The sequence below is a fragment of the Salvelinus fontinalis genome, chromosome 7, assembly GCF_029448725.1.
Source record: "Salvelinus fontinalis isolate EN_2023a chromosome 7, ASM2944872v1, whole genome shotgun sequence".
NCBI lineage: Eukaryota > Metazoa > Chordata > Actinopteri > Salmoniformes > Salmonidae > Salvelinus > Salvelinus fontinalis.
The window spans coordinates 41,090,177-41,115,270 of NC_074671.1; the positions used below are offsets into that span (position 1 = coordinate 41,090,177).

General features: G+C 40.8%; 1 pseudogene; it reads right to left on the reverse strand.

The window, feature by feature from the left end:
- Positions 1-25,094, reverse strand: part of LOC129860064 (outer dynein arm-docking complex subunit 2-like) — a 73,952-nt pseudogene that overhangs the window by 48,478 nt on the left and 380 nt on the right.

Here is a 25,094-nt window from a genome sequence, read left to right on the forward strand (position 1 = left end):
AGAGGTGCGCGCTCTTCGTTATTTATCTTTCCATATTGAACATACTATTCACCGTCTTAAATTGTATAGTTTATTCAGATATTAGAGTACCTGAGGATTAATTAGAAACATCGTTTGACTTGTTTGGACGAACTTTACCAGTAACGTTTTGGATATGTTTTTATGCATGTTGAACGAGTGGATTACTGAAATCAAAGGCGCCAACTAAACAAACTTTTTTGGATATAGAAGGACTTTATCGAACAAACGACCATTTGTTGTATAGCTGGGACCCTTGGGATTGCAAACAGAGGAAGATCTTCAAAGATAAGTAATTTATTTATTCGCTATTTGTGATTTTTGTGACGCCTGTGCTAGTTTGAAAAAGTATTTTGATGTGGGGCGCTGTCCTCAGATAATCGCATGGTATGCTTTTGCCGTAAAGCCTTTTTGAAATCTGGCAACGCGGTTGGATTAACCGCGTTGCCAGATTTAGTTAAGCTTTTAAATGATGTCGGACACTTGTATGTTCATGAATGTTTAAAATTACTATTTTGTCATTTGAATTTGGCGCGCTCCAACTTCACCGGATGTTGTCGATTTTGATCCCGGTTACGGGGTCGAATCCCTAAGAGGTGATTTAAGTTTCCCTGCATTAAAGTCGCCCCCGGCCACTAGGAGCACCGCCTCTGGATGAACGTTTTCCTGTTAGCTTATGGAAGTATACAGCTCATTGAGTGCGGTTTTAGTGTCAGCATCGGTCTGTGGTGGTATGTACTGTAGACAGCTATGGAAAATACAGATGAAATCTCTCTAGGTAGATAGTGTGGTCTACAGCTTATCATGAGATACTCTACCTCAGGCAAGAAAAACCTTGAGACTTCCTTAGATATCATGCACCAGCTGTTGTTTACATATATGCATAGGCCCCCGCCCCGAGTCTTACCAGAGGCTGGTGTTCTATCCTGTCGATAGAGTGTATAACCCGCCAGCTGTATGTTCTTAATGTCGTCGTTCAGCCACAACTCGGTGAAACATAAGATATTACAGTTTTCAATGTCCCGTTGGTAGGATATACGTGCTTTCATTTTGTCCCATTTATTTTCCAGCGATTGAACGTTAGCTAGCTGGACGGAAGGCAAAGGCAGATTAGCCACTCGTCACCTGATCCTCACAAGGCACCCTGATCTTTTTCGGCGAAATCTCAGTTTCCTTCTCCAGTGAATGACGGGGATCTGGGCCTGGTTGGGTGTCTGTAGTATATCCCTCCCCTCCGACTCATTGAAGAAAAACTCTTTGTCTAATCTGAGGTGAGTAATCACAGTTCTGATGTCCAGAAGCTCTTTTCGGTCATAAGAGATGGTAGCAGCAACATTATGTACAAAACAAGTTAGGAACAATGCAAAAACACTAACAAAATAGCATGGTTTGTTAAGAGCCGATACGACGGCAGCCATCCCCTCCGGCGCCATCATTGTCAATTGATATTGAAAGGGTTACTTTACCTCAGGACATAAAACAATCTGATTATTATATGATTATATAAACTAAGGACATATCCTCATGCTTATATATACAAATATATATGGCACAAATCTTTTAGGCACAAATAAGGGATAATCTAATGTGTTGTTATGTGGCAGTTAAATTAAGAAGCCACCTATGCAATAAAAATGACCACATTCTAGGTAAACACTTACACAGTACACAACCCTTGAGTGTGGTTTGGTACGTAATAAACTTGTTAACAATGTTGGCACCTACATATAAATAGTTTTTTCACATAAGCCACTTACAATCACCAGCAACACTTTATCAAAAACAGCAGAGCACAAAGTAGGGTAATTGGTAGCAGCTATGCTGAAAGCATACTGTATGTATAGCTGTCAAATTGCCATATATATCTAATTCTAGATAATGAAGCAGTGGCTTCAGCTTGTAAAACAAATACCCTGTGGTTACCAACAGTGCATATTGATGGCAATTACGTGGTATGTAGCATATGTGTAAACGATGCTGTGTGTTATTCAATCTGCACAAAGAGAGAGTGCTGAACGTATGGGCACTCTGCTTGTTTCTAAATATACTGTATAGCCGACATGCCTTGTTTCATGCCACACAAAAAGCTGTTGACATACACACAAGCCTCATCTAAAGCGTTTAAGTCATTGCGGCAAGCAACATGTTAACATCATTATAACATAATTTCATCAAGCAAAATCATAACTCATTAGATGGCATACTGCATGTGTATTCACAGGCACACATATTAGTATGTTAAAGGTGCAATCTGCGATTGCTACATACATTTTAGGACTTTTCCATTCATGATATATAGCCATTGTTTCTTGACGAGTATACTTTGTAAATGCCCCATGAGCTTAGTTAAACTGTCTATTCCCATCAGAACCCCAAATTTAAGCTTGGTTTACTTCTTTGTTTGTAAACAATGTAATTGTAAACAATCACCGTATAGCCTCAAAACATGGTTTAAACTATCATGGATGGTCAGTCCTGCATCTATAGCTCTGTCAATTAATTTGAGAACGTTTACATCTTTTCAGCCCCATCTCTCAACAGTGGTGGGATGCATACTTTGTTATTGCAGATTGCCCCTTTTAAGCCATACTTATTTAAACGCATGCAGTGTAGGTACACATATTAGCACTCTGGGTAAATATCCTTGGATAAATAACCCATTAAACACAACACAGATCATGCATGTGTTGCTTTATGAAAGTCTCAATCTTCCTCAAGTACAAATGTCTGTCTATACGGCTGAGAAGAAGAAAAAAAAAATGTTCTTACTTCTAAAATAAAACAGATATTTAACTTGGCTCAGGGTTCGTTTTAGCTTCTGATGGTAATGATATTATAAAATGACTACTGGACAAACCCCATAAATAACTCCACTGTGTGGTTTCCAGACAGATAGAATGCTGACTAGGAAGTACAGGTTTACAAATGCATCTTGTTGAAGGCACAAACTCTCACTGTGAATTCACTCCAATCCCCACTGAAAAGTATAATGAAATTTGAAAAGTTCCCTTATCAGACATTGGCCCAGCTTCTTTAATATCATTTACATTTTAAATCTGTTTTTGGAAAGGAGAGTAACTGCTCTTTCCCAAGAAGGACTTTTTATTTCATTATCGCATGTTTTGTTAAGCTAAAAATATCTACCTGGACCTGAATTTGCATGAATGTTTTCTTTAAAAGATTTACCACCAGTTGCCCTATGAATGATCTTATTAGGGGGGCCCAATTGCAGTACGGTATGTAAAAACATGGACATAGCCAAATACTGTATCTCAGCTTACAAAACTTCTGCTAATATTTAATAGTCATAGATCATAGAGATACAAAATAATGTCATTCATATTTCATTACTATAGCGTAAATCAATTTAATTAGTACCCAAAAAATAAACACATTTGAATTTCAGTTAATTCCGTAAATTACTATACCGTAAATCGAGATTCAAAGTGAAGAGATTAGGTTATGATTATCATTAAAATATAGGGGCCAGATTTGAAATATATAACTAACCATAATATCAAATGATTGCAGTTACATCAGGTCATGGCCCTAAACGGTACGTAAGCACAAGTCCAAATAAACTGACCGGTAATCACAGAGCAAGAGAGAGAGAGGGGAGAATTCCTCTCTAATCAGGCAGTGGAAGAGGTATTCCCAGTCAGTCTGGGTCAGTGGCGCGTTGGTCCTCTCTCTCTTTTCCTTTTGAGTTTAGACACATTAATATTCACCAGATGCACTGTCAGTCCTTTCAGAGCCGCGTTTCATTTGTGCTCTGTGGTGTGGGTAAACAGTGTGCCCAGCTGCTGTTTTTAGACAGCTCTGCTCCCTTCTCTCATATGTGTCGGCTCACACGTGCACCCAAATAGGCCTAGTGTGTGTCAGAAACCAGGAATGCACAAAACCAGTCCTACCACTTCTATAAACATCCTACTACGAAGCAGACGCTTTAAAACAGGAGCACATTATACATACTTTTTTTTAATCTAACGTCATTTTGTTATATTGATCGACAACTTTATGTCGTAAAATTTACGCAAAGCAGGCAGGTGGAATTATTATGTTAAGGAGATTACATATTGTTCCCTCTCGGGTGACATTAGGACTATTGTGACTATCACAATTCTACAGGCACAGAGCCATACCTTAAAGGGATTACTTTTTTAGACAACTTCAAGAAGTTTGAATATTGACTCAAGTCTGCATCAAAATTGCTGTATGGATCACAGGATAAGGACCTGGATTTGATTGTTTCCTGTCCATTGTGAACTGCCTGGCCTGCTAGAATAGTAGATGTTTTCAACAGAACAGAACAACTTATTTTCTGTGAAATTTCCAAAGCAGAGTGCTGGGCCAGGCCTCTACAGACTTTGCTGTACTGTACCTTGAGGAATATGACCAGTTTCTGGATCTGCCAGTACTCAGAGGACAGGTCTGTATTGCTCTCCGGCCGGGTGCTCTGGCTGCTCCTTGTCCTCCTCACTCTCAGATGAACTCTCGCTGAAGTCATCGGCGCCTCCTCCTGGGGTCTTACTGAAGAACACAGACACAGCAGGAGATAAGAATCAACATCAGGTTTTGTGTAACAGCTATACAAGTACATATCCATACACAGGAAGAGTTTCAACTTTAAATATTATATCAGTATATGATACACGTAACAAAATATGAAGTTTTCCTTTTGTGATTGAAAATAACGGCAAGATTATTTTATACAACAAGCACCATTAACAATCTAAAGTTAATCGGAATTGTCAGGTTTGAACTTTCTCACAATCTAAGCAGCAGCAGCCATGAATAGAGAGAGGGATTAAAGTAATGGGTAAACTGGAGTCGTCATCATACTAAACAAAGCAGGCCTCTCTTTTTCTACCGTAGCCTTCATACTATAAAAGCCAACAGAAATGCAGATGGCTTTTAAAGTCAGTTGCACCACTCAAATAACTGTATCATGAAAACTGCGCGCCGCGGAGCAATGAAATTTGGTACACGTTCAAATGGCGCCGAGGGGAGATGGTTCCTATTTACACAGATAGCATTTCCAGGGGAGGCCATTATCAGAGGAAATCAGCCGATATGACCGTTTCTCAGGCAAAGCAGATGGGCCATGATAAACACTGAACCAAGCCTTAATTAAGCAGTGAAGCGCTGTTCCGGTGTGTCTGCTTTGACTACTGGCCTGGAGTAACGCTAGTAGGCTCCCAAAGGTCCCTTTCTGTACATGTACCAAGTTTCACTGGTTCAAGGCGGGGAAAAGCTATCAGCAGAACAGTGGCTAGAGTCGACCCAGTAACTTTACTAGCGGACCTGTATACACTGGCAGTCACAATTACGGGGACAGCTGGTAACATCGCTGCCAGGCACCAGAGGAAAGGCAGGGAAAGCGTACATCAGACCCATACATTGGCTTATATAAAAACAGTTATTATCAGTTTCCACAGAAGCTATCACTACGGGTCAAAGAGTTGTGACTTCAGCAATCTCCTTCCTGTAAGCTGCTTGCTCTTCTGTAGGACTAGAAGTGTTCATCATTTATGAAGTGTGAGGAGAAAACCCCACCAGGTGACTTACCTTTTATGAGACGACTGCCTACCAGGTGAGGAAGACACAGAGAAATCTGCTTTCTTCTGCATCCTCTCCTCCGTCTCAGCAAACTTCTCATTCGCTGCACTCCTTTTGGATTTCTTCGCATCTGCTTCCCTAGAAAATGTATTATTCATTATTTTACGTTTTTCTATTTTGGAAATAGTTATTTATCGTAACATATCATCATCATTTATGCATTGAGGGAGAAGAGGGATGCAGGGATTTTTGGCTTTTTTTGTTGTTGCCATTTTAGATAGCTTTTATCCAGAGCCAGCTGCCTCAAAATGGGGACACTTATCACAAGGTACAGCTACAAAAGCTCAAACCCCTGCTAGATCTATTTATCAATCAAAGAACATGTGATACATCATTTTTGTGAATGTTACTCCTGCGCCCAACTTTTCTGTCTGTAATTGTACAGTGGGGTTCCAAGCAGGGAACACATCGATTAGCTGGGATCGTCCATATAATCAGGAATATTTGTGCTTGCCCTGAAAAATGTAAAGCCATATAAACCATCTCTTAATAATATGTGACTGCTGGCATGTGGAGAAGACACACTGAGACACATGCAATCAGTGAAGTGCGCGACTCCAGCATCACTTCCTTCTTAAAATCTCGTCTATTGGAGCATAAAGTTCCCAAAGGCATACAGAACGTGTAGCGTTGCAATTATTCCAAAGACCTCTAATATATGGAGTGGAATCATCACATACTCATATGGTGATGCAAGACCGAGGTTCTTCCATTTCAAGGATGGTTCTAATTGTTTTTTGCCGCCTGGCTTGTTCTGCACAAGCTGTTGTCTCGCCTTCTCATGCACATTCTTTTCCTGATGCTCGTAAGGCCTCTGGAGTTGGCCTTGTTCCTCTGTATCAACCGATTCCACATGTTGGATCTTTTGTGTTGATGGAGGTTCTTCTTGAACGGCAGAATCCTGTTGAGGAAAAAAATAAGTGAGGAAAAAGGACCTCTCAATTTGCACCGAAATGCTAGCAGGGCCGTAAAATTATATGGACCTGAGTCGTTAAAAAAGTTCTTCCTCTGAATGATTGTTCTTTTAACAAAGTCTTCGGGTCCTTTTGTGATTTTTTTTCAAGTTATAAAGCACATTTTCCATTCTGCAGCTGACATGTTGCCTCCTTATCCAGTTATTTGAGAGACACATCACACATTGGTGTCTAAAAGGGTGCCATTCAATTCTTCTCAGCCCAAGAAGAACCATGTAAAAACTAATCAGGGTTTGTAGCAGTGACTGTTCATAATAAAACAGAACTTTCTCAACATTCCGTACTGCAGCAGAATAACAATTCAGCCTTTATTATTGAGCAACAGTAATTAAATAACACATTCCCAGTGCTTTACTGCACACAAGAGGTTCCCCTCTATTAATTGGCTGAACAATATCAAACGTTTATTGTTTCTTTACATTCCTCGCGCTAAAATGTTGCAGCTTGTCACAGACAAAGGAGAGCCTTTGTGTCACTGTTATTCAGAGATGATTTTTACATTTTTCAAGGTCTTTTTACCCAACTTTACAACCTAACATAAGAATGCCAACAAGACACATATGCATGGTTCGCAGGCAGGGAATGTTTTTTAATCACAGGCACCTGCTAGGCAGAAAATAGCTCGCCTCAGACTACCATTGCTTGCAATAAGCGAAATTGTTGGGGGGTTTTTTAGAAGTAAAGGGGGAGAAAGAATTAACATGGAATAATATGGCTGTGTTTGTACGCTCGGGCCAAGCACGCTCGTCACTTTCCAAAACCGGCTTGTTTGTCATAAAACCCAAAGTGACCTGCTGTTGGAACAATGCAGGCCAATTCAGGCCACTATGGCTGCATTTCAGGTGTACAACCGTACCTCTTTTTTATGATACCTGAAATGGACAGGAGGAAACATTCCAAACTCTATGGCACGTTACAGCAGTACACATAGCACAGCACAGGGACGGCTCTGTCAGAGCAAGTGCACAGACACTTTAAGCAGGTCTGACGCCTGCCTGCCCGCAACTCTCCTCAGACTTCTGTCGGACTCGGCAACACTTTTTTTTTTTACTACAGGCAACTTCCAAATCATTACATTGGCACTATTCATCTTTCTCCACTTGTGCCTTGTTCCAAGCCCTCACTGAGAGACCCGAGACTCCAAATATTTACACATGTTTATTGGACTTGTATCCATTGTATCTAATTACTTTCTCCATACAGTGATGGAAAATACGCTAAATAGTAGCTGTCAGTGGAAGAGCTGTGCGAGGCTCCGTGTGGAGAGTGAACATGACAGCAGAGCTAGATTGATTTCAGGATTTGAATAACAAAATTCTGAGGGTGCTGTTGCATTTTTGCATGTGATCACGCATGCATAACACAGACAGACACCATGTCCAATTTATAATCACGTCGCAGTTTCAAAAACGAGTCAGTCCAACACTACACTGAGAAGTTGAGTATTGGACTGCGGTGTGTGTCCCTGGTGCTGCACTCTTCTCCTCTGGCTGCCTTTAGCTTATTTGATTGAGAATGTCTGATCTAATAAAACTGTGAAAAATGATCTGCTTCCTCAATGCTGGAAACGAGTAGATCATGTTCAGAGATTGGTGTTGTTATCTTTGGCTATCAACCTGTCAGGGTTCATGTTGACTTGGAACACCACCACTTTGGGCTCTTAGTGCTGCAATCAGAGAGCGGGTCCCAGCCAGAGCTATTTCAGATAGTGTTTCTGACCTGACACGGACTAGAGCCTATTCCTTTCATGGATCACTCAGTCACACATAAGAGGTGTATTTTAAGTAATGCAGAGAGAAAATAGTTTGGTGGGGGGTAAAAAAGCCAGAAAAACATGGCCTGATTTGAGTGCAGAACACTCCATTACATCACCATGCCATGACTTGGATATTACTGTAGTAACTTCATAGGAGAAAGACGTACGCAGAGAAAACCTGTGACTTAATTTGTATCTCAGCAAACTCATTCACAGTAGTGTTTTACGGCCCACTGTCCATCATCCTCAGAACGACCGACGGGTTCAGCCTCATAGCATCACTCAACACAGACACAGGACTCATAAAACATTAAAGCCTGGATGGCCTTTTTACACAGTGAGCGCAGCAGCCTGGCACTGTTTATTTGGGTTTATACATCCCTCACTTACCCTTCACTCAACTCAACCCATCTCCGTGGCACTAAAAGTTCTATCACCAGCTATAAATACGTCAAACTTGCTGGTCATGCACAATTCAATGGAAAGAAATGATGAGGTGGCTCCTTTAGTTATTTAAAATTGGGTAGAACAATGGTTGTAATAGGCCACTGCAGTAACATAATGTAAATGGCTCTGTAACGTCCATGGATTATACATTACGGGAGGGGGGGGGGGTACAGATCGTACTTCAGATGTTGAGGATCAGCGTGGCGGATGTGTTGTTACCTACCCTTACCACCTGGTGCACCTGATCCAGTTGCAGAGGGAGGTGTTTAGTCCCAGGGGCTACATGACTAGGGCCAAGCTTCCTGCCATCCAGGATCTCTATGCCAGGCGGTGTCAGAGGAAGGCCCTAAAAATTGTCAAAGACTCCAGCCACCCTAGTCATAGACTGTTCTCTCTGCTACCGCATGGCAAGCTGTACCGGAGCGCCAAGTCTAGGTCCAAAAGGCTTCTTAACAGCTTCTACCCCCAAGCCATAAGACTCCTGAACAGCTAATTAAAGGGCTACTCTCTGTTTATTATCTATGCATAATCACTTTAACTCTACATACTTGTACATATTGTTTTTGTTATTTTACTGCTGCTGTTTGATTATTTGTTACTTTCATAATTTTTTTTCCAATTTTTACTTTAAACAAATTTTTCTTAACTTAAAAGGTTGTTGGTTAAGGGTTTGTAAGTAAGCATTTCACTGTAAGGTTGTACTGTTGTATTTGGCGCATATGACAAATACATTTTGATTTGATTTGAACTTGATTGCTGACATGCAAAACATTTTGGGACTATATCAACAATGGACTAATGAAACAAATGAAACATAGACTAAAGAAACAAATACCAAAAGATCGTTTTTGGGTGGAGTTTTCCTTTAAGGTATGTAAGGAGGAGAGGATCAGGGGGGAAATATAGTTCCAATACAGGTTCAAAGAGTGCAATATGACAGGAAGAGAAATCATCGAGGGTGCCTGAGCTGCCAGCGAGGATGATGGATCATTCCACAATAGAGAGAGCACAAGTCTGCGTCCCAAATAGCACCGTATTCCTTATAGAGTGCACCACTTTTGACCAGGACCTAAAAGGCTCTGGACAAAGTATTGTACAATATAGGGAATAGGCTGCCATTTGGGACAAAGCCCAGGTCTGAAGACAGCAGCCCAGGTTACTTAGAGCTCGCTGTGATTTCACTCTCTGATAAATCATCCTCTGAAAACAGCTAGGCTGCAGAGCATCGTCACACACAAACCAGCATATTTTAATGTGCCCGGTATCACAGGTTGGAGGTTATGTACATAGAAGGTTTAAATGTTCCTCTGCGTATGGGGACACATTTTTCAAAATACTGAATTGATCACTGTGGTTCTGTGGTATGTAGGGGAGGTGTGTTTTTTGACGAAAGTTGAATTGTTATGGCATTGCAAATCTGCCGTGCTGACTAAGGCAAGTAAAAAAAATATTAATGTCTCAGTAATCAGTAATTAATGTCTCAGTCTCAGAAATCTGACATATATAATTACTTCCATGTTTTTTAGGGGTGAACACAGACATTTATATTTCTAGAATATCCCAGTATCACCACTAATAGCAATCGCTTTCATTCACCCCCCCCCCCCCAAATAAAAATTGTGAAATGTGAAGATAACTCAAACCTGATGTGTATTGAACAGACTTCAACACCTTTTTCTCCCCTTCACTGCAGAAGTGTTTCAACAGCTCGACATCATTCTTCACTGTGGCAGGACTAAGCCTAACCTCCCTATACAAAACCCCCCCCCAAAACAAATACAGATAATTCATCTTGGGCCCGTTTGTGGTTCTTCTATCTAGTAAGAAACTGTTTCTTATCAGAGTCAACCCCATGTGTTTGGACTTGTCTGAGGTCAAGTGGGAGTCAGTGTGTATCAAGATGGATTGATTCGTTATTGATAGATAGAGAAGCAGACAGAGTGAGAAGGAGGAAAGGAACCCACTGGGAGATCTGCTTGAGGGAGTTGCTGAGGAGTTGAGTGGCCAGCTGCTGCAGCAGGATGAGCAGCTTCACTTTGATCTCTTTCTCCTTGGCCTGGTCCCCCTCATTCACCTTCTCCAGGACACGCAGCACAGAGCTGTCCTCCCCATCCACTGTTGCAAAACTAGGCCCCAGCATCTTCGCAACAGGCTACAAATTACAGTAAAAATGGTTTACTATTTTTTTTTTATATATCTTTATTTTACCAGATTGTCCCATTGAGGTCAAAAGATGTAGGCCTTATTTAAAAGAGAATCCTGGCCTGGGGTAATATAGACATACAGTAGATGTATGTTTTCCTTTCTCAAACTAACATAGCTATTAGCTAGTACCACATTATGGCTTTGGGGTACAGTAAATATAACTGTGAGGAATTGCAAACATAATCTGATGCCAGTTTCTAATTGGATAAAAGTAGAAGATAACAAGGACAAACTAATTATGTCCGTGGCTGTATGGGAAGTATGCAGCCCGACTACTTAGGAACAAATGGGATTCAAATCTCATTCTGTGGTTTACATGGTTTACCTTCCAGACAAGCTCGGACCTCCTTCAGCCTCTTATCCTTTGCCAGCTGCACTATTTTGGAGAGCTGACTAAAAATGTGAACAGAAATGCTCGGAGGAGTGATTTGCAACGTACTGTAGGACGCCCATCCTTGTCCGTTTCCTGCGACTTTACCGTAGGGCCACTAAAAAGTAGAGAAACACACTCATATTTTTTAAGTATAAACTGGCAACAAGCAAAACATTTTATTTTTCTATCTAGGCACACTTCTCCTATTCTACCGTGTCTGTGCTAATGTCATAAATATGCTTTTTGGAAAGAAAAGTAATGTTCTCAGTGTTCACAATTTCCACTTTTCTTTTATCAGTGAAATCTACAGTAGCTAAGAGCCAACTGTAGGATAACAAATGGGTGTGCTGTGCTGGTAGCTTTAACTATTTACTAGGACCACTGCTTATACCTAATGTATAGATTTGTTTGTAAAACATCAGTTCATTGATTAAGTAGGGGTTGTCAAAAAAATATGGGTGTATAAACCCCATTCAATTTACTTAAAGCCACAATCTGGAGTTTGTGTTTCAGCAAAGAGCAACCCTGCCGCTTAAAGGAGGATATCCCCCATTTCTACATGTGTAACTGTTTTAGCACTTACCTACACTGTAGTTTGATATCTCAAGACAGTTGTTGGTCCATATCCCACATATTTAGATACTTTACAGGAATATCATGTTATGCCATTTGCCCATAGGATCCCATTAAAATTTGAAATATTATATGAAAAATTTGAAATATATCTAAAATACCTTAGAACCACACCACTATGTCCTAATACACCAAAATGACATTATAGAAACCTTGGAGAAATTACTTTTTTGAATAAATATATTTTTTTATGCTTACAGTGCCTTCAGAAAGTATTCATACTCCTTGACTTTTTCCACATTTTGTTGTGTTACAAAAGTGGGATTAAAATGGATTTAATTGTCAATTTTTGGTCAACGTTCTACACAAAATACTCTGTAATGTCAAAGTGGAAGAAAAATTCTGACATTTGTAAAACATTTATGAAAAATGAAAAACACTAATGATATCTTGATTAAAAAAATATTCAACCCCCTGAGTCAATACATGTTATAATCACCTTTGAGTAAGTTGTTATGGATAAGTCTCTAAGAGCTTTCCACACCTGGATTCTGCAACATTTGCCTATTATTCTCTTCACAATTCTTCAAGCTCTACCAAATTGGTTGCTGATCATTGCTCAACAACTATTTTCAGGTCTTGCCATAGATTTTCAAGCAGATTTAAGTCAAAAAAACATTCACTGTCTTCTTGGTAGGCAACTCCATGGTAGATTTGGCCTTGTGTTTTAGGTTATTGTCCTGCTTGCTGAAAGGTGAATTCATCAACCAGTGTCTTTTGGAAAGCAGACTGAACCAGGTTTTCAGATTTTGGCTGTGCTTAGCTCAATTCCGTTTATTTGTTATTCGGAAAAACTCCTCAGTCAATAACAATTATTTTGCTTTTGCAACAGCTAATCGGGAGCCTAATTAAATACCAAAATACCAAATACCAGTAATGTGTTGTATTAGATTTGCCCTAGACATAACACTGTATTCAGTGTCTTTTTCCAAACAGGATGCATGTTTTGGGATACTTTTATTCTGTACAGGCTTCCTTCTTTTCACTCTGTCAATTAGATAAGTATTGTGGAGTAACTACAATGTTGTTGATCCATCCTCACTGTTCTCCTATCACAGCCATTTACCCTGTAACTGTTTAAAAGTCACCGCCGACCCATGGTGAAATCCCTCAGTGGTTTTCTTCTTCTCCGGCAACTGAGTTAGGAAGGGCGCCTGTATCTTTGTAGTGACTTGGTGTATTGATACACTATCCAAAGTATAATTAATAACTTCACCATGCTCAAAGGTATGTTCAATGTCTGCTTTTAAAAATGGTATACTTCTTTGTAAGGCATTGGAAAACCTCCCTGGTCTTTGTGGTTGAATCTGTGTTTGAAATTTACTGCTCGACTCAGGGATGTTACAGATAATTAATTGTATGTGTGGGGTACAGAGATGAGGTAGCCATTCAACAATCATGTTAAACACTATTTTTGTGTCCATGCAACTTATTATGTGACTTGTTAAGCACATTTTTACTCCTGAACTTATTGAGGTTTGCCATAACAAAGGGGTTGAATACTTATTGACGGAAGACATTTCAGCTTTTCATTTTTATTTAATTTGTAAACATTTTGAAAAATACAATTCCACTGACATTATGAGGTATTGTGTGTAGGCTAGTGCCCCAAAACATCTCAATTTAGTCCATTTTAAATTCAGGCTGTAACACAACAAAACTTGGAAAAAGTCAAGGGCAGTGTAAGTCCACTTTTGAATTTATGAAAATACATACACGTAATTACAGTACTTACTGTATACTTATGCAAAAATAAGGGGTATTTTAGTCAATTGCATTAAGATCAGTGATTTTAGTATTATGTAAAAATTTGGGATTAACAAATGACACAGTTTGATGATGTATTGGGTTACTGGATCTCTAATGGAGCTCAGTACAGTTACATTAGCGAAACATTCTAATCTCCAAAACCTGCTTATCATTATCGTAATGCACCAATATTAGGAAAAATAAAATGCATACTTTAGTAATTTTGGCTTAATCTGATAGTGTGCCTTCAGTTCTTTATTCAAATATATAAAAATAACGTGTACACAAGTAATTATGCTGAAAAACAAGATTCAGAAAAGTTTGTGTTGCGGTAATGAGATAAATTACAAAAAAATATTTTAATAATTACATTTTAAATACATATTATTTAAGTAAAATGTTTAACTCAGGCCTTTTCATTAGGTAAGCAATGTTAAAAAATTGACTTTTTTATTTTTTGGACTTTGAAAACTGATGAGGTAATGAGCATTTTTGCATTGGTAATTATGGAAATGGTGTTAAAATGCATAATATCTGATCAATAAAAACATAACAATAATTAGGAAATAGATAAATACAGTGTAACAGTCCTGACCTGTTTTATGTTGTTTTTTATGTGTTTATGGTCAGGGCATGTGTTTTGGGTGGGCAGTCTATGTTATCTGTTTCTATGTTGGTTTTGGGTTACCTGGTATGGCTCTTGATTAGAGGCAGGTGGTTTGCGTTTTCCTCTAATTAAGAGTCATATTTAGGTAGGGCGTTCTCACTGTTTGTTTGTGGGTGATTGTCTCCTGTGATGTCTCGTGTTGTCGATGTATATTCACATTCGGGACTGTTTGGCTGTTCGTGCGTTTAGATGTAACGTTCCTGTTCGTGAGTTAACGTTTAGTGATGTGAGTTTATGTTCAGGTTTCGTTCTACATCGTTTTTTTATTTTGTAAGTTTGAAAGTGTTTTGTTTTGTTTCGTGTGGCCGTCGTATTTATAATAAAGATGGCTTATTTCCCTGAAACTGCGTATTGGTCTGATGATCCTTCTCTCCTCACCTCTTCCGAGGATGAGGAGAGCGACAGCCTTAACATACAGATCCTAATCTTGGCGATCCAAGAGGAATTATGGAAAATGTGTTTATTGTTGTCAAGTGCCAGTTTTGTGAAAATCACCCATCTAATCACATGCAGACAGCTAGGAAAAAATAGCAAAATATCCTGACGAAGTAGTGTAGTTTATGTTGTTTTCTGTCCTAGCTACTGAAGTTGAACAGAAAACACATTAATTCAATTGTACATGAGTCCTGCTGCAGGGCTCCAAATACATTTTAACTCCATGAAAACATCCCCAGTGAGTAACATTAACATTACACAAACAGCCTGCCTCATGATTACCTGATGTCATACTCTGTTTAGAAATCAGAAGCCTCCAAAAAGCTAGTCCACTGCAGTGGCTCATTGAACACATGTTTAGCCTCCTGAGGGTGTCTGGAGCTGAACTGTTCCACAAACTGTAGGATCTCTTTCAACAGAGACTCGTTGACTGGGGTGGTCTCCAGTTTGCCCGTCCCAGAACTTGCTGTGGTCCATTGCAAGGCTCTGGTCGGTGCTACCCCCGTGGTAGTAGCTGAGCCACTGGCAACATCCTGAAACTGTTGTGGTGGAATTGGTGACAATGACAATTCTAGCTAGACATGTCAACGAAATATTTTTTTATTTTTTATTTTTTTTTATTTAACCTTTATTTAACCAGGTAGGCAAATTGAGAACACGTTCTCATTTACAATTGCGACCTGGCCAAGATAAAGCAAAGCAGTTCGACACATACAACAACACATAGTTACACATGGAGTAAAAACAAACATATAGTCAATAATACAGTGAAAAAAATAAAAAAATAAGTCTATATACAATGTGAGCAAGTGAGGTGAGATAAGGGAGGTGAAGGCAAACAGATATATGTATAAATAAATAAAAATATAAAAAGGCCATGGAGGCGAAGTGAGTACAACACAGCAAGTAAAATAAAAACTAAAAAAAAAAACACTGGAATGGTTGGTTTGCATTGGAAGAAAGTGCAAAGTAGAGACAGAAATAATGGGGTGCAAAGGAGCAAAATAAATAAATAAATAAATACAGTAGGTAAAGAGGTAGTTGTTTGGGCTAAATTGTAGATGGGTTATGTACAGGTGCAGTAATCTATGAGCTGCTCTGACAGCTGGTGCTTAAAGCTAGTGAGGGAGATAGGTGTTTCCAGTTTCAGAGATTTTTGTAGTTCGTTCCAGTCATTGGCAGCAGAGAACTGGAAGGAGAGGCGTCCAAAGGAAGAATTGGTTTTGGGGGTGACTAGAGAGATATACCTGCTGGAGCGCGTGCTACGGGTAGGTGCTGCTATGGTGACCAGCGAGCTGAGATAAGGGGGGACTTTACCTAGCAGGGTCTTGTAGATGACCTGGAACCAATGGGTTTGGCGACGAGTATGAAGCGAGGGCCAGCCAACGAGAGTGTACAGGTCGCAGTGGTGTGTAGTATATGGGGCTTTGGTGACAAAACGGATGGCACTGTGATAGACTGCATCCAATTTATTGAGTAGGGTTTTGGAGGCTATTTTGTAAATGACATCACCGAAGTCGAGGATTGGTAGGATGGTCAGTTTTACAAGGGTATGTTTGGCAGCATGAGTAAAGGATGCTTTGTTGCGGAATAGGAAGCCAATTCTAGATTTGACTTTGGATTGGAGATGTTTGATGTGGGTCTGGAAGGAGAGTTTACAGTCTAACCAGACACCTAGGTATTTGTAGTTGTCCACATATTCTAAGTCAGAGCCGTCCAAAGTAGTGATGTTGGACAGGCGGGCAGGAGCAGGCAGCGATCGGTTGAAGAGCATGCATTTGGTTTTACTTGTATTTAAGAGCAGTTGGAGGCCACGGAAGGAGAGTTGTATGGCATTGAAGCTCGCCTGGAGGGTTGTTAACACAGTGTCAAAAGAAGGGCCAGAAGTATACAGAATAGTGTCGTCTGCGTAGAGGTGGATCAGAGAATCACCAGCAGCAAGAGCGACATCATTGATGTAAACAGAGAAGAGAGTCGGTCCAAGAATTGAACCCTGTGGCACCCCCATAGAGACTGCCAGAGGCCCGGACAACAGACCCTCCGATTTGACACACTGAACTCTATCAGAGAAGTAGTTGGTGAACCAGGCGAGGCAATCATTAGAGAAACCAAGGCTGTCGAGTCTGCCAATGAGGATGTGGTGATTGACAGAGTCAAAAGCCTTGGCCAGGTCAATGAATACGGCTGCACAGTATTGTTTCCTATCGATGGCGGTTACGATATCGTTTATGACCTTGAGCGTGGCTGAGGTGCACCCATGACCAGCTCTGAAACCAGATTGCATAGCGGAGAAGGTGTGGTGTGATTCGAAATGGTCGGCAATCTGTTTGTTGACTTGGCTTTCGAAGACCTTAGAAAGGCAGGGTAGGATAGATATAGGTCTGTAGCAGTTAGGGTCAAGGGTGTCCCCCCCTTTGAAGAGGGGGATAACCGCAGCTGCTTTCCAATCTTTGGGGATCTCAGACGACACGAAAGAGAGGTTGAAGAGGCTAGTAATAGGGGTGGCAACAATTTCAGCAGATAGTTTTAGAAAGAAAGGGTCCAGATTATCTAGCCCGGCTGATTTGTAAGGGTCCAGATTTTGCAGCTCATTAAGAACATCAGCTGACTGTATTTGGGAGAAAGAGAAATGGGGAAGGCTTGGGCGAGTAGCAGAGGGGAGGGCAGTGCTGTTGTCCCGGGTAGGGGTAGCCAGGTGGAAAGCATGGCCAGCCGTAGAAAAATGCTTATTGAAATTCTCAATTATAGTGGATTTGTCGGTGGTGACAGTGTTTCCTATCTTCAGGGCGGTTGGAAGCTGGGAGGAGGTGTTCTTATTCTCCATGGACTTTACGGTGTCCCAGAACTTTTTTGAATTTGTGTTGCAGGAAGCAAATTTCTGCTTGAAAAAGCTAGCCTTGGCTGTTCTAACTGCCTGTGTATATTGGTTTCTGGCTTCCCTGAAAAGTTGCATATCACGGGGGCTGTTCGATGCTAATGCAGACGCCATAGGATGTTTTTCTGTTGGTTAAGGGCAGTCAGGTCAGGAGAGAACCAAGGGCTATATCTGTTCCTGGTTCTAAATTTCTTGAATGGGGCATGCTTATTCAAGATGGTGAGGAAGGCATTTAAAAAAAATGACCAGGCATCCTCTACTGACGGGATGAGATCAATATCCTTCCAGGATACCCCGGCCAGGTCAATTAGGAAGGCCTGCTCGCTGAAGTGTTTCAGGGAGCGTTTGACAGTGATGAGTGGAGGTCGTTTGACCGCTGACCCATTACGGATGCAGGCAATGAGGCAGTGATCGCTGAGATCTTGGTTAAAAACAGCAGAGGTGTATTTGGAGGGCAAGTTTGTTAGGATGATATCTATGAGGGTACCCGTATTTACGGAATTGGGGTGGTACCTGGTAGGTTCATTAATAATTTGTGTGAGATTGAGGGCATCAAGCTTAGATTGTAGGGTGGCTGGGGTGTTGAGCATGTTCAAATTTAGGTCGCCTAGCAGCACGAGCTCTGAAGATAGATGGGGGGCAATCAGTTCACATATAGTGTCCAGAGCACAGCTGGGGGCAGAGGGTGGTCTATAGCAGGCGGCAACGGTGAGAGACTTGTTTTTAGAGAGGTGGATTTTTAAAAGTAGAAGTTCAAATTGTTTGGGAACAGACCTGGATAGTATAACAGAACTCTGCAGGCAGTCTTTGCAGTAGATTGCAACACCGCCCCCTTTGGCCGTTCTATCTTGTCTGAAAATATTGTAATTGGGGATAAAAATGTCTGAATTTTTGGTGGTCTTTCTAAGCCAGGATTCAGACACGGCTAAAACATCCGGGTTGGTAGAGTGTGCTAAAGCAGTGAACAAAACAAACTTAGGGAGGAGGCTCCTAATGTTAACATGCATGAAGCCAAGGCTATTACGGTTACAGAAGTCATCAAAAGAGAGCGCCTGGGGAATAGGAGTGGAGCCAGGTACTGCAGGGCCTGGATTCACCTCTACATCACCAGAGGAACAGAGGAGAAGTAGGATAATGGTACGGCTAAAAGAGTCAACGAAATATAAATTTGCTAGCTACAGTTGAAGTATACTGGCAGTCATATACGACTGCAGACGGCTGGCTAAGTTTATAGCCTGTTGTTAACTGTGAAAAGGAACAACCGGCTACAGTAGCCAGCTGACCCCATTGCTAACTTAACATCATTCCATCAAAACCTGAAACTTCAAGACATATTTTAAGTGTTTGTACAAATTAACTAATCTGCAAATGTTCTGAGTACAGTGAACATTTATAGTTAAACATGTATATTTTCCATACAGTTTTTATATCTAGCAAACTATCTAACCACTATTTGAAGTATTTTGTTTGAGGACCACCAGCTAGCTAGCTATCAAGTTTAGCGGTTAGTCAGTTTCCTTGGAAACAGCCAATTGTAATGCCTCCTCCGGTTGCCAGGATACCACTCAACGTAGTGGGAGATAGGTCAAAAAGAACAAGATTCGAAAAGCAAAACTCTATTCCTCTCTCCCTGCATGCAGCCTGCTGGTGTGCTATTTACTTTAATACAGTGTGATGCCTTCATGAAGACATCCTACTTTACATATCCACAGAACCACACATTTGAGTGCCTCTTTATAAACTTCCTCTAGGATGGATGTATGATTTGGCTTTGGATGTGTTTAACAGACAAACAGTCTGGGCAAACTGAAAAAAGTCTATTTGAAGGAGATTTTACATTTAGGTTCTGCAAATAAAGTACCCACTGTATCAAAAATGTTAATTTTCAAGACAAAAACCATTTCATCTGGCTATAATTTCTAAAGTTGATTATTGAAATGATTTCATTATTTCAGGTTGGCATATTTTTTTTGTTGAGAATTTCCAGGAGAGTGAAATATAGGTATTGGTATGTTTTGAGATTGGTAAACTATACACAAATCAGGCCTAGTTGATTAACCAGATCCAATTGCATATTTTCCTTTTCAGGTAGATGCAAAAGGAAAATAACCAGATGACTTCCAAAGCTTTGATTGTGCACAAGTGTGGAACCTTCCCTTCCTTTAGCCACACAGCCCCATCAGAAGTGAGCTCAGAGTCAGACAGTTAATGGGGCGATCCAACCTCCACAGAAAGGTAGCTAGTCTGACTCTGCCATTGTCTCAAATGGCAGCCTATTCCCACCATAGTGCACTACTTTTGACCAGAGCCCTATGGGCCTTAGTTAAAGTAGTGCACTATATAGGGAAAGAGTGCCATTTATGATGCAGTCTCTGTATACCATGGACTCCTCTCCTTGTATTGGCTAAGCATGTGCCCCAGACCATGATTTATAACTGTGGAGCAGACATGTTTACATTTGATTTGAATAACCCCCCCCCCCCCCCCCCCTCCATCCTCGCTATGCTGAATGAACAGCCACAATTTGTGCAAATCAGCGCTGTGTGTCTTATTGTCTGGCAGCCTCCCGCCCTGCCCAGGCTGTGGTGTCCCATGACTCATTGGGAATGACAACACACACAGAGTATCCCATGGCCTCATGGCCAATAAAACCACTTACAGTGCCTTGCAAAAGTATTCATACTCTATAGCTTTCTTCACTTTATATTGCGTTACACACTGGAATTTTTCGTAACAATCTACACAAAATACTCTATAATGTCAAAGTGGAGGATTTGTTTTCGTTTGTTTAGAATAATAGAAATTAAATAACAAGCATAAGTATTCAGCTCCCTGAGTCAATACTTGTTTAAAAAACACAGTTCGACTCACCGTTACAGCTGTGACTCTTCTTGGGTAAGTCTGTAAGAGCTTTACACACCTGGTTGTGCAATAGTAGCTCTTTATTATTTTCATAATTCTTCAATCTATGTCAAGATGTTGGTGCTCATGGCTACACAGCAAATTTCAAGCAGATTTAAGTCAAAACTGTAACTTGGCCACTCAGGAACATTCACTGTCTTCTTGGTAAGCAACTCCAGTGTCAATTTGGCCTTGTGTTATAGGTTAATTTCCTGCTGAAAAGTGAATTAGGATTTTGCCTGTGCTTATCCCATTTCTTTTTATCCTGAAAAAACATCAAGCATACCAATACCATGATTCAGCCACTCAGTGATGTGTTGGATTTGCCCTAAACATAAAGCTTTACATTAAGGCCAAAAAGTGTATTCCTTTGCTGTGTTTTTTTTTCAGTATTACTTTAGTGCCTTACTGCATACAATATGAATCATTTGAATTGTTCTTCTCACTCTGTCATTTTTAAGTCATTATTGTGGAGTCACTACAATGTTGTTGATCTGGCCTCAGTTTTCTCCCATCACAGCCACTGAACTATTAAAAGCCATTCAATATCCCTGAGAAGTTTATTTCTGTCCTGCAGCTCAGTTCAGGGGGGTTTAATACATCATCCACAACATTGTTATTAACTTGCTTAAAGAGATATTCAATGTCTGATTCGTTAGTGTTACCCATCTACCAATCACTGCCCTTCTTTATGAGACTTTCAAAAAGCTCCCTGGTCTTTGTAGTTGATGGACAGGTGCGAGAGGGAGAAAAGAGAAAATCTCCTGTTAAAGTGGGCAGCAGGCCTACAGCGCTGAGGTTAATCCAGTCCTCTGGGTTTTAGATATCCCCGGGGGGGAAGCAGTAGCTCATACCTGAAAGAAAAGAAAATCAAGAAAAATCATCCTGAGTGTTGTTGTTGTTACAAGGAAGGATTTATGAGTTCCCCGTTTCAGGTATTTCATTTGGAACAAGGGGGTCTGTGTAAATTAAGAAGCGCGGAGAAGAATCCACGTAGCCACAGCGGGGTGCCGGCTCAGGCCAGTGGTTTCGGGTACAGGAGTCCAGACAGGCTTGTGTAGGAGTTTGGATAGAGGAAAGGGGGATAGAGAATGAGAGAAAAAAAGAAAAGGAGAGAAGGAGGATGAATGACTGCCTTAATATATCTGGCCCAAGGTCTCATTAGCAACTCTAATTGCTGTTTGTTAAAACGGCTAAATGGAACCCTCTGGAGCTTCCAGAACCTTTTCAAAACTGAAACAAATATGGCTCTGCAGTCTAGGGCACCTGCTGAGTCTTAGATGCACTTAATACAACAAAATAAATAAAACCAGTCTCCATGCTTCCATTCCAATGCTTGACTGGAGGTGTTGATTGAATTGCATGGAAACATGCTGTGGACTTATAGAGAGAAAAGTACTGTGCTCTATGCTTTTAAAACATTGCCATCGTGATTGCATCCGTCCACAGTGTACTCAATACTCAAACCATTTCCATTAACACTGAAATTAAACTTACACAAAGAATGTGTGTGAGTACAGGAGTGATGAAGTGTATGGACTACTGTTCCCCCTGTTATGAAGGTAGTACAATACCGTGTCTCCTGCTGTATTTCTCCTCCCAGGCACACTCACACAGTCCACAGAGACCTATTATTATTATTATTACAGGCTTCACGTCAAGTGCAGTTCAGGGCTGTGGTTAAGTTAACTAGGTATGTGTCCCAAATGGCACAATATTCCCTATATAGTGTACTACTTTTGACCAAGGCCTATAGGCCTCTGGTCAAAAGTAGTGCACTGGGGATTAGAGTGCCATTTGGGATGAAGGACATAGGACAATCCAGGCAAGGACTGGGGTGACACTGGTCACAATAATGAGCACCTGCAAGATCTGTCACAGATTAATTTTCCAAAATAGAAAATAGTAAAAATGCGTCTAACAAGAAGAGAACATTATATTGCCACATACTCCTGTTTTAAAGCTGTGGTAATTTTCCTATAATCGGCTGTGTCTTGTAGGGTCAGGGAGTTAGAGGGGGGTCAAATGTTGCTCTGAGAGAAATTCAGACTGAGTGACTTATGATGAACAAGACTTGATGACCTGTCATATAACTTTTTCCAGGGAACAATTTACTGCACACGTGCTATTTTGTAGAGCGGCCCCACAGTACAGTATCTCAGGGCACAGCGAATAGGGTTATCTTTTGAACATTTCTACTTCACTACCTCACATTGCAGCTCTATTTATCATTAGATATAAACGGGGTATAAACAGGATTGGACAGGCAGTATCACAAGTGAGTAGCGAAAACAGAAACCACAAAAGTGCTTTTGGATCTTGGTTCTGTGAGGATGGACTGATAGGTGAGGCAGACAAAACAGGGGTGCCAAAGAAAAATGCACTTCACTGATAAACCCAGGTTGAGGAGCTTCTCATTGTGTCTGTGTGTGTATTTCAATTCATGGCTGCTGCTAATTCAGACGGTTTCAAATGGTTTGTTATGAGGGTAATATAGATGGATATACAAACGTTGTGTCAACGTCAGTGAATTGGTAATTGGCTCAACATCTATAACCTTTCTTTTTTCAGTGGACTTTAAAAAAAACTCCAGGGAAATGTTATCAATCATCTCTAGAATAAGACCCACTCAGACTCTGTCCTTAATGAAAACATCATTAACGAATTGTGATGAAGGGTACACAGGGGCCGCTATAAAATATATGCAATAAAGTCCATTATATCTACACTAAACTAGTCTCACAGTAAGAAAAACAAAACCCGATATTGTTGGAACTGTTTACTCTGTAACAATTAATATCATTGCTAGGGCTTCTTATGGACGTAAACCTGCAATTTTGGTTTTCAAAAATTGCGTATATATTTCAAGTTGTTGGTGCCAATGCTTTCTTTGGAGCAGGCGGTTGCTGGTCAAACATAGATGTAAAACAACAGTTATGAATACATAGATTCATGGAATGAAAGATTTTGAATCTGTATGTATTAAAACCAATTTTTGTATATTTTGCTATTTGGTGGCACTAGCAAAACCCCACAAATACCTCTTGCTAAATCATGTATAACTTTTAAAAGTGGGTTTGGATTTGAACTAGTATTGTTTAACCTCAAAACATATCTTTTAGAGAATTTGAAGTTGAATATGTCCAGCCGTTGCTAATGATTGATGTCCACACTCATCTACAGAACTATATTTATATCTACAGAACTATAAGTCCACAAGCTGTCATTTAATTGTTTTATCTTAATCGTACCATGTTTTTATCATACCAGGTTTTACATGAAATCAGCAGGTTTGTCAACCGAGATATATATAAATGTCCATGCAGTGTAGGGAAAAACAGACAGTATGTTTATATCAGCATGATTTGTTCATCATACACCATACTACAAGCAACATTCTGTTTTCATGTTTGGGCTACCAGGACTAAATATTTATGCTACAAATTATAAAGTATAATGTCAGAAATATACTACTGTGAACAGATCCAATAACTGAGTCAATTTGTTTGTCATTTCGTTTTTTAAAAGCTAGGATGGCACTTTTAGCTACAAAGTAATATTGGACAGATGTCACCAGCTGTTGGACTGCTGTTGTGACCATTGGCAGGATCTGTCCTCTATCGGGTCTGTCCCCTATCCTGCGTCCTGATTGGTTCATCCGAGGTCGAGTTGGCTCCAACCCCACCTATTTACCAGTTCAGTCCTTCTAGTATCCCTGAGCTTACTGAACTAACCAAGCACCACTCTGCCAGACCAGCCCTTTTGCCTCTCACCATACCCCCTTACCCCCCTTAACCACCCCTCTTTCCTCTCGCCCCTGCTCTCCGTGCTTGGCGCAATTTGAATTGTGTTTTAAAATCTCCCCTGGAAGACCTCCTTGTTCCTCCGCCTGTCTGTTGCTCGGTCTACCTCATGATGAACAGACAGAGAGAGGCCCTGCCATGTGCTGGGTTGGGAGTGGGGTGAGAAAAGAGGCAGAGAGAGGGGGAGGAGAGGAGGAGAGAGGAGGAGGAAAGGAGAATGGAGAGGGGTTCTCTGAGTGGGGCAAGAAAAGAGGCAGAGAGAGGAGGAGCAGTGGAGGAGAGGAGGAAGGGGAGCGGGGGAGCCAGGCACTAGCATGCACAGAGAGAGGCAGAGTGAAGGGGAGGAGAGGAGGAGAGAGGATGAGGAAAGTAGAAGGGGAGAGGGGTTCTTAGGCGCTCCTCCCTCCCCATCAGTGGTTGAGGAGGTGCTTTGAGTGCTTATGTTGCAGCCACTCCAACGCTGGCATCCAGCTCGCCATAGCTAAGTGAGACACAGACAGAGGGAAAAGAAACCAGTACAGGGATAGCAATGACTATCTGGAAATAATGACACATTAGTTAAGCAAGACAAGTCACATGAGAAAACAAGGGTTTCCTGTGAACAGACAAGAAATGTTCATAAACAGTAGTCTGTGTGTG